The sequence below is a fragment of the Chanodichthys erythropterus genome, chromosome 3 (genome assembly GCF_024489055.1).
Source record: "Chanodichthys erythropterus isolate Z2021 chromosome 3, ASM2448905v1, whole genome shotgun sequence".
NCBI classification, from domain to species: domain Eukaryota; kingdom Metazoa; phylum Chordata; class Actinopteri; order Cypriniformes; family Xenocyprididae; genus Chanodichthys; species Chanodichthys erythropterus.
This window is the reverse complement of record NC_090223.1, coordinates 6,280,829-6,287,524: the sequence shown is the minus strand read 5'-3', so window position 1 is coordinate 6,287,524 and position 6,696 is coordinate 6,280,829.

Genomic DNA, 6,696 nt, shown 5'->3' with positions numbered 1-6,696 from the left:
AATGTAATTAGCACATAAATTCAAAACAAATGTTTGCAGTTTACAGTATTAATCTTTATTTTTACAGAACCACTCACAACTTCAATCTATGAATTAATTACTTAGAAATGCATAATAGCAACCTTTACAACCAATTTCTGTTAAATTAACAAAATATAGTACAGAATACATTTAATCAAAGCATGCACATACAGTATTAGTCATTGTATATAAGACATTGTATGTCAACTTACTTAAATTATAGGAAATACAAGCGTAGTATATAGAACATCTACATTAAAAGACAATTACTGTATACTTCTGTACTGTAATATTGCTGTTATTTTATGCATATATGATGACTCTTACATATATGTGACTACAAGGAGTACAATGGAAGCAACAATAAGTACAATGACAATTTCCAGTTAGTCTAGCACAGTATGCATAGAAATTATTATTATTATTATTATTTTTTCAGTTAAACAGAAAGATAGTCTTAACCAGTCAATTGTTCACAAAAAAAGATGCATTCTCTCTTATCAGTCTCTTGAAAATGGTTTGAGTTAGTCAGGTTATTCCACCAGCATGGAACAGTCCAGGTAAAGGTCAGTTAAAGTGAGTTTGTGCCCCTTTGGGATGGCACCACAAGATGCTGTTCACTTCCAGAAAGCAAGCTTCTGGAGGGCGTATAATAAGTCTGAAGCAGAGAGTTTAGGTACAGGCTTGGAGAGCCAGTTGTTGTTCTGTTGTGTAGCATACAGAATGGCTTGATCTTCCCAATGTTGTACTGGGCAAATATGCAAGATCGGGCAGTTCCAGCACTGTAGTCTGTGAAGTTTAACTGATCAATTATAACACAAAGGATGGGTGGCTGAAACCACGAGCACTTCTGTCTTGGCAAGGTGGAGTTGAAGGTAAAGGTCATCCAGGTGAAAGTCGGACATTTCCATCAAGCAGGCTGAGATGGGAGCAGCTACTGGTTGATCATCTGGCTGGAATGAAAAGTAGAGATGTGTGTGAGGATAACAGTGATAGGAAAAGCCATGTTTCTGAATGATTCTAGTTACAATTACAACAAAAAATACTGTTCAGAATAGCAGCATAAAAAGATGTAAACAAAGAATTTGTTGTATAAGAATAGTAATCTTTCCACACCTGTACTGTAATGCTGCTGTAGATCTCCAGTCTTTCCACATTACCTGAAATCATAAAGAAATAAAAATTAGTTGGCTATTACATTCATTCAAACATGCCAGCATATGTTTTACTGAGACAATGCAAAACCTCAACCTTCTTTGATCTGAAATTTTTATATCCAACTATCCAATGTATCTTATGATTCAGTAATGACAATTTACTCAGGTCATGTAAGATTTTTTTATTATTATACTTTATTATTACACTAATATATGCATACTATTCGCGTTTGCAAGCAGATGCACTCATAATATTTATTATGTTGTTCATATTGTACTCTTATCTGCTTTCCTGTATAGGCCTATAGTATGAGTATACAGGCTGCAGTTTATAAAAAGAGATTTAAATAATGGCGGTACTACCACATCTGAACGAAGACATAAACACTGAATGGACTTTATTAATAACTAACGTTAATCTTTCTTGGTTTAAAACAGATGGAAAATTGACAGATACCTGCTGCAGTTGTTTTGCTTTCAACGGCAGTTACCTTACGTCATTTGTGTGAACACCGTTTAGAAATACTTATATTAGCTTCGAAACTATAAACAATACAAAGGTGTAGCCACACTACATAAAATATCACACACATGTAACGTTAGAATGAAACTCTTACCTCAGCCAGTGATCGGTTTGTATGATGTTCGCTGTGGTCTTCTTGCTGAAAGGACGTGATAGTTTTTCCTCACACTGTTCCCGAAGAATGGATTGACGGATGAGTTCAAATAAATACTCCTGCTCACGACTGCTCTTTAGGATTGCTTTACACTACTGTTTAATCTCACGACACACAAGCGTAGCCTGAAATAAATTCAAATAACGCGCTCGCCCTTCCATCACTGCATCACTCCAGGAACTGTTGTAGGCGGGACTAACGGAAAAGTTATCGGCGGCAAATTTGAATCTGCGTCGCGCGTGCTCGCAGACGCCCCCCCGCGCGCACGTACACGTACACGTACACACGTACACACACACACACACACACACACACACACACACACACACACACACACAAAGCTGCGCATTTGCAACTCGATTTGGAAAAACATAAAATGTACATATCAATAATAGATGTGTTCAGAAAATTTAGGGGAGAATAAGTCAAGGCCAATCAGAAGTTTCAAAATAAGCATATTTGCAAGATGAGGTTAAAATTTTAGTAAATACAATGCATAATATATAGAAGGCCTACACACCTACTGTATGTACCAATACTATAACTGAACCTTAAAAAAAACTAACTTTAACCAACACATTAGCTACTCTTAAATGAAAGAAGAAAAAAACATGTTGAATGACTGCATATTTCTGTAGTTATACATTCATTCCCTTTTTTCTATTTTTACAGAAAAAATCTGTAAAATATTAATCAACATTTTATGTAAAATTACACATTTTTCTGTAAAAAATACAGAACATTTCTTTTAAAAAACAGAAATTTAATGTAATGCTAAAATACATGCAATTCCCTGTAAATTTAATAGCTGAAAATTAAATTACAGCAAATATCTGTAAAACAACAGGTATTTCAATGTATAATGGGAAAACAGAAAAAATCCGACTGTACGCCATGAAACATATCCTTATCTGGGTCATAAATTTAACATCAGTGGCGATTGGGAGGAACAATCACAGAGTTGTGTCACGAGTTCATTCAAAGACTTGGGCTGATTGATGCTGCCCCACTCCCCATAATGATGAAGATCGAAGCCATCAGGCTGATCGCAGTGGCATAAATTCAACACCTTTTCCCGAACGTACATATTCCACAAAGTACACTGTCAGCGATGAACAACGAAAAGGTGAAGCTGGTGAGGAAATGGTTTTTGTCTTAATAGTCGTACAACTCGGGACATTATCTTCCAGCCTTGTAGAGATTGAGGTCTCGGCATCCCAAACATCGAATGGCTCTACACCGCTTCCAGAACAGGACATCTTATAAACATGCTCAACAATGATGATATAACTGTTAGAGAACTATCATGTGAATCACTGTTTTTACATCTACAGTGTCGCAAAATACCTCCTGCTTCAACAAATGAGTCCCATTTTTTACACTGATTTAAACTAAAGCAGAACGGACATCAGAGCAGCCAGATTTGAAGTGCACTCCGACTGGATAGATTTAAATGATCTCTGCTGCCGTACAGGAATACAGCTGTCCTGGCTGGGACCCATAAAGACAGTACACCTCAGCAGCTGTAGATTAAACACGCAAGAGCCTCAATTCTTCATCTTAGTCAGACCCTAAACAGACAGCACTGGACGGGTCTCAGATTGCAAGGAAAACTTGCATTACTTCAATTTGCTGACCAATCAGTGTCTCATTCTGTCCTGACAAACTTCTCAATCTCAGATGACATCCTAATATTCATGATCAAAGCAAGATTACAGTGTTGTTACGTGTGGTTGTAGGGACAAGCACAACGACGATGAAGATGACGAATATAACAATACTTTAATTCCAAACAGAGAGAGACAGCATACACACGTGTTGATACAAACGAGAACGGACGAAGAGTAAGGGCAAACACAGGATATAAATACAAGAGACTAAACAAGGTGATGGGATAATGAACGAGACACAGGTGGATCAAATGAACTAATCAGACAGACTGGGGAAAAACTAGGTCACAGGACACAGTACATGTAACATATCGCCCCCCTCCGGGTAGGCGCGGCCTCGCGCCGTATGGAGTCCAACAGAGGGGGGGGGGGGGGGGCGAAGGGCAAAGGAAAAAACAAACAAGAGTCCATAGAAAACAAAAATAGTCCAGGGGGGAGTGGAGGGTGGGAGGAGCCAAGGGGAAGCCTGGAGCAGGAGGAGCCAGATGTTGGTCCAGAGACCAACCATGATGAGGCCCCAGGGTGGAGTCGAGGACAGGAAGAACCATCGTGGGGAGATGAGAGGCGCCACCCTGGGGACGGCCGATGGAGAAGCCACCGATGATGGTGATCCAGGTGGAGTTGGAATGCCGGAGAGCCCAACCGACACTGCTGGATCTGGAGACCGAGCTGGAGCCGGGACGACGAGCATCCAAGGTGGAATCCGGGAACCTGAAGACTGAGATGGAGGCGGTGCGACCGAGGATGAAGGAGGAGACGGGGGGGAAGGAGGAGCCAGGCGAAACCGTAGGTGCAGGCTGGACGACGTCTGACCAAGTCGGAGCCTGTGGGACGAGGGAGCCCGGTGGAGTCTTGAGGCTGAAGGTATCCGGTGGAGCCGAGGGAGGGAGGAGCCACGGCGAAGGCGAAGCGTCGACAGGCCGCGGTGGAGTGTTGGACTTGAAGGCTGGAGGCGGAGCCAGGAGAACCTCAGTCCACGGTGACACTGGTGGCCTGAAGCGTCGAGTCGGATCCATGCGTTTACGTGATGGAGTTGATGAGAGGCTGAAGGGTACCAGGGGAAGCAGAGATGAGATGGTTTGAGGAGGCGGGAGAGGGAGGTTGGGAAGGAACACAGGGCTGGACAGAACCAGCAGGGGCACGGACAGTTCTGAGCTGGACGGGACCAGCGGGGACACAAACAGTTCTGAGCTGGACGGGACCAGCGGGGACACAAACAGTTCTGAGCTGGACGGGACCAGCGGGGACACAGACAGTTCTGAGCTGGACGGGACCAGCGGGGACACAGACAGTTCTGAGCTGGACGGGACCAGCGGGGACACAGACAGTTCTGAGCTGGACGGGACCAGCGGGGACACAGACAGTTCTGAGCTGGACGGGACCAGCGGGGAGACAGACAGTTCTGAGCTGGACGGGACCAGCGGGGAAACAAGACAAGGGGAATTTACCTCCTCAAACACATCCAATAAATCCAGAAACATTCCTGTAGACATGACGATGCCATCCGCCGTGTTGATGTTGTGGTCGGGGCTCTCTTCCCAGCCCTCGAACTCCACTAACACTCCCTCGACAGCACACGATGTAGCGGACTCACGCACCTGGTCAGACACACCTAGCGGTTCACATCCCGGGGTGACGACTCCTTCCGTCCTCTCTTCAGGTTCGGTCTCAATCGTCCCGGCAGGTTGATCTCCGCGGTCTGTGGTGGGCTCTCGTTTCTCCGTCGTGCACGTCGATGGCGGATGGTTGGTCTCTGGATGTGGAGTGGTGCTGGTGTCGCCCTCAGCGGGGCCAATGGTGAACTGGGAGTTGTTGTTCACCAGCACCCACTCCACATATGCGGCGAAGTCTTCCGTTGGACCGCCCGTTGGAATGCGTGCCTTGGACCGCTCGCTCAGGCCGGTACGATAGTAAATACAGAGCGAGCGGTCCGGGAAGTGAGTCAGGCACGCAAGCTGGAGAAAGTCACTGGTGTGCTGTTCCAGCGAGCGGTCTCCCTGCTCCAGGCAGAGGAGCTGGACTGCGGGTAGAGCCATGAAGGATAAACAAGAAATAAAAACTGGAGCAAAACGCCGCAAAAAAAACTGTTTCGGTCCGTTCTTCTGTTACGTGTGGTTGTAGGGACAAGCACAACGACGATGAAGATGACGAATATAACAATACTTTAATTCCAAACAGAGAGAGACAGCATACACACGTGTTGATACAAACGAGAACGGACGAAGAGTAAGGGCAAACACAGGATATAAATACAAGAGACTAAACAAGGTGATGGGATAATGAACGAGACACAGGTGGATCAAATGAACTAATCAGACAGACTGGGGAAAAACTAGGTCACAGGACACAGTACATGTAACAAGTGTCTTCCAACGAAGTTTAATTTGGCAACATGGTATCCATCAAAGCATGAACCTTACTGTATATTACATCCAACTTAGCAGGAAAATAAAACGGTGGATGCTACAATTATAAAGAACTGTATGTGGCCAGACATGACCGTCTGGTTGATCTGTTAGCAAAGGACTTGCAAAAGATAATTTGTGGACATGATAGTAAGATTTACAAGCATAGCACTGTACGATTTAACTGGTTTCATCATAACACATCTGACAGTGAGTACTTTAAAAATATTTCAAATACTCCTGACATTGTAATTGTAAATCAGGTTATGAAATCTGTATGTATCTTTGAGGTGGGCTGCTGTTTTGATCTGTATATGGATACCTGCTACTATTCTTAACTATTGAAATATCAACCACTGGTAGATCTCATTCACCAACTTGGATACAACTGTAAATTAATAATTCTGGTATTTGGAAGTTTAGGCCATGTCCATAAGAATGTGATCAGGGGGGTGCAGTTAGGGGGGCTGCAAAAAGACTTTAGTAACTGTGCGTATAGTCCATTGTTTTCATTAATTGTTTTCATTATTTGTTTACAATTATCTTCATCAATTGTTTTGTATTTTTTGGAGATATTTTAAAAAATGTATTTACCTCTAAATTATTATTTAATGAGAATGATGTGCGAGAGTAAAAGTGTCGTCATTTTCTAGACTTTGTCCAAACCTGCAGCTCTGAATGAATAATAAAGACACTAGCATTAACTGATCAACAAGCAGACAGAAACTATACAAAAAACATGCTGAACTGAGAAAAATAAGCAATA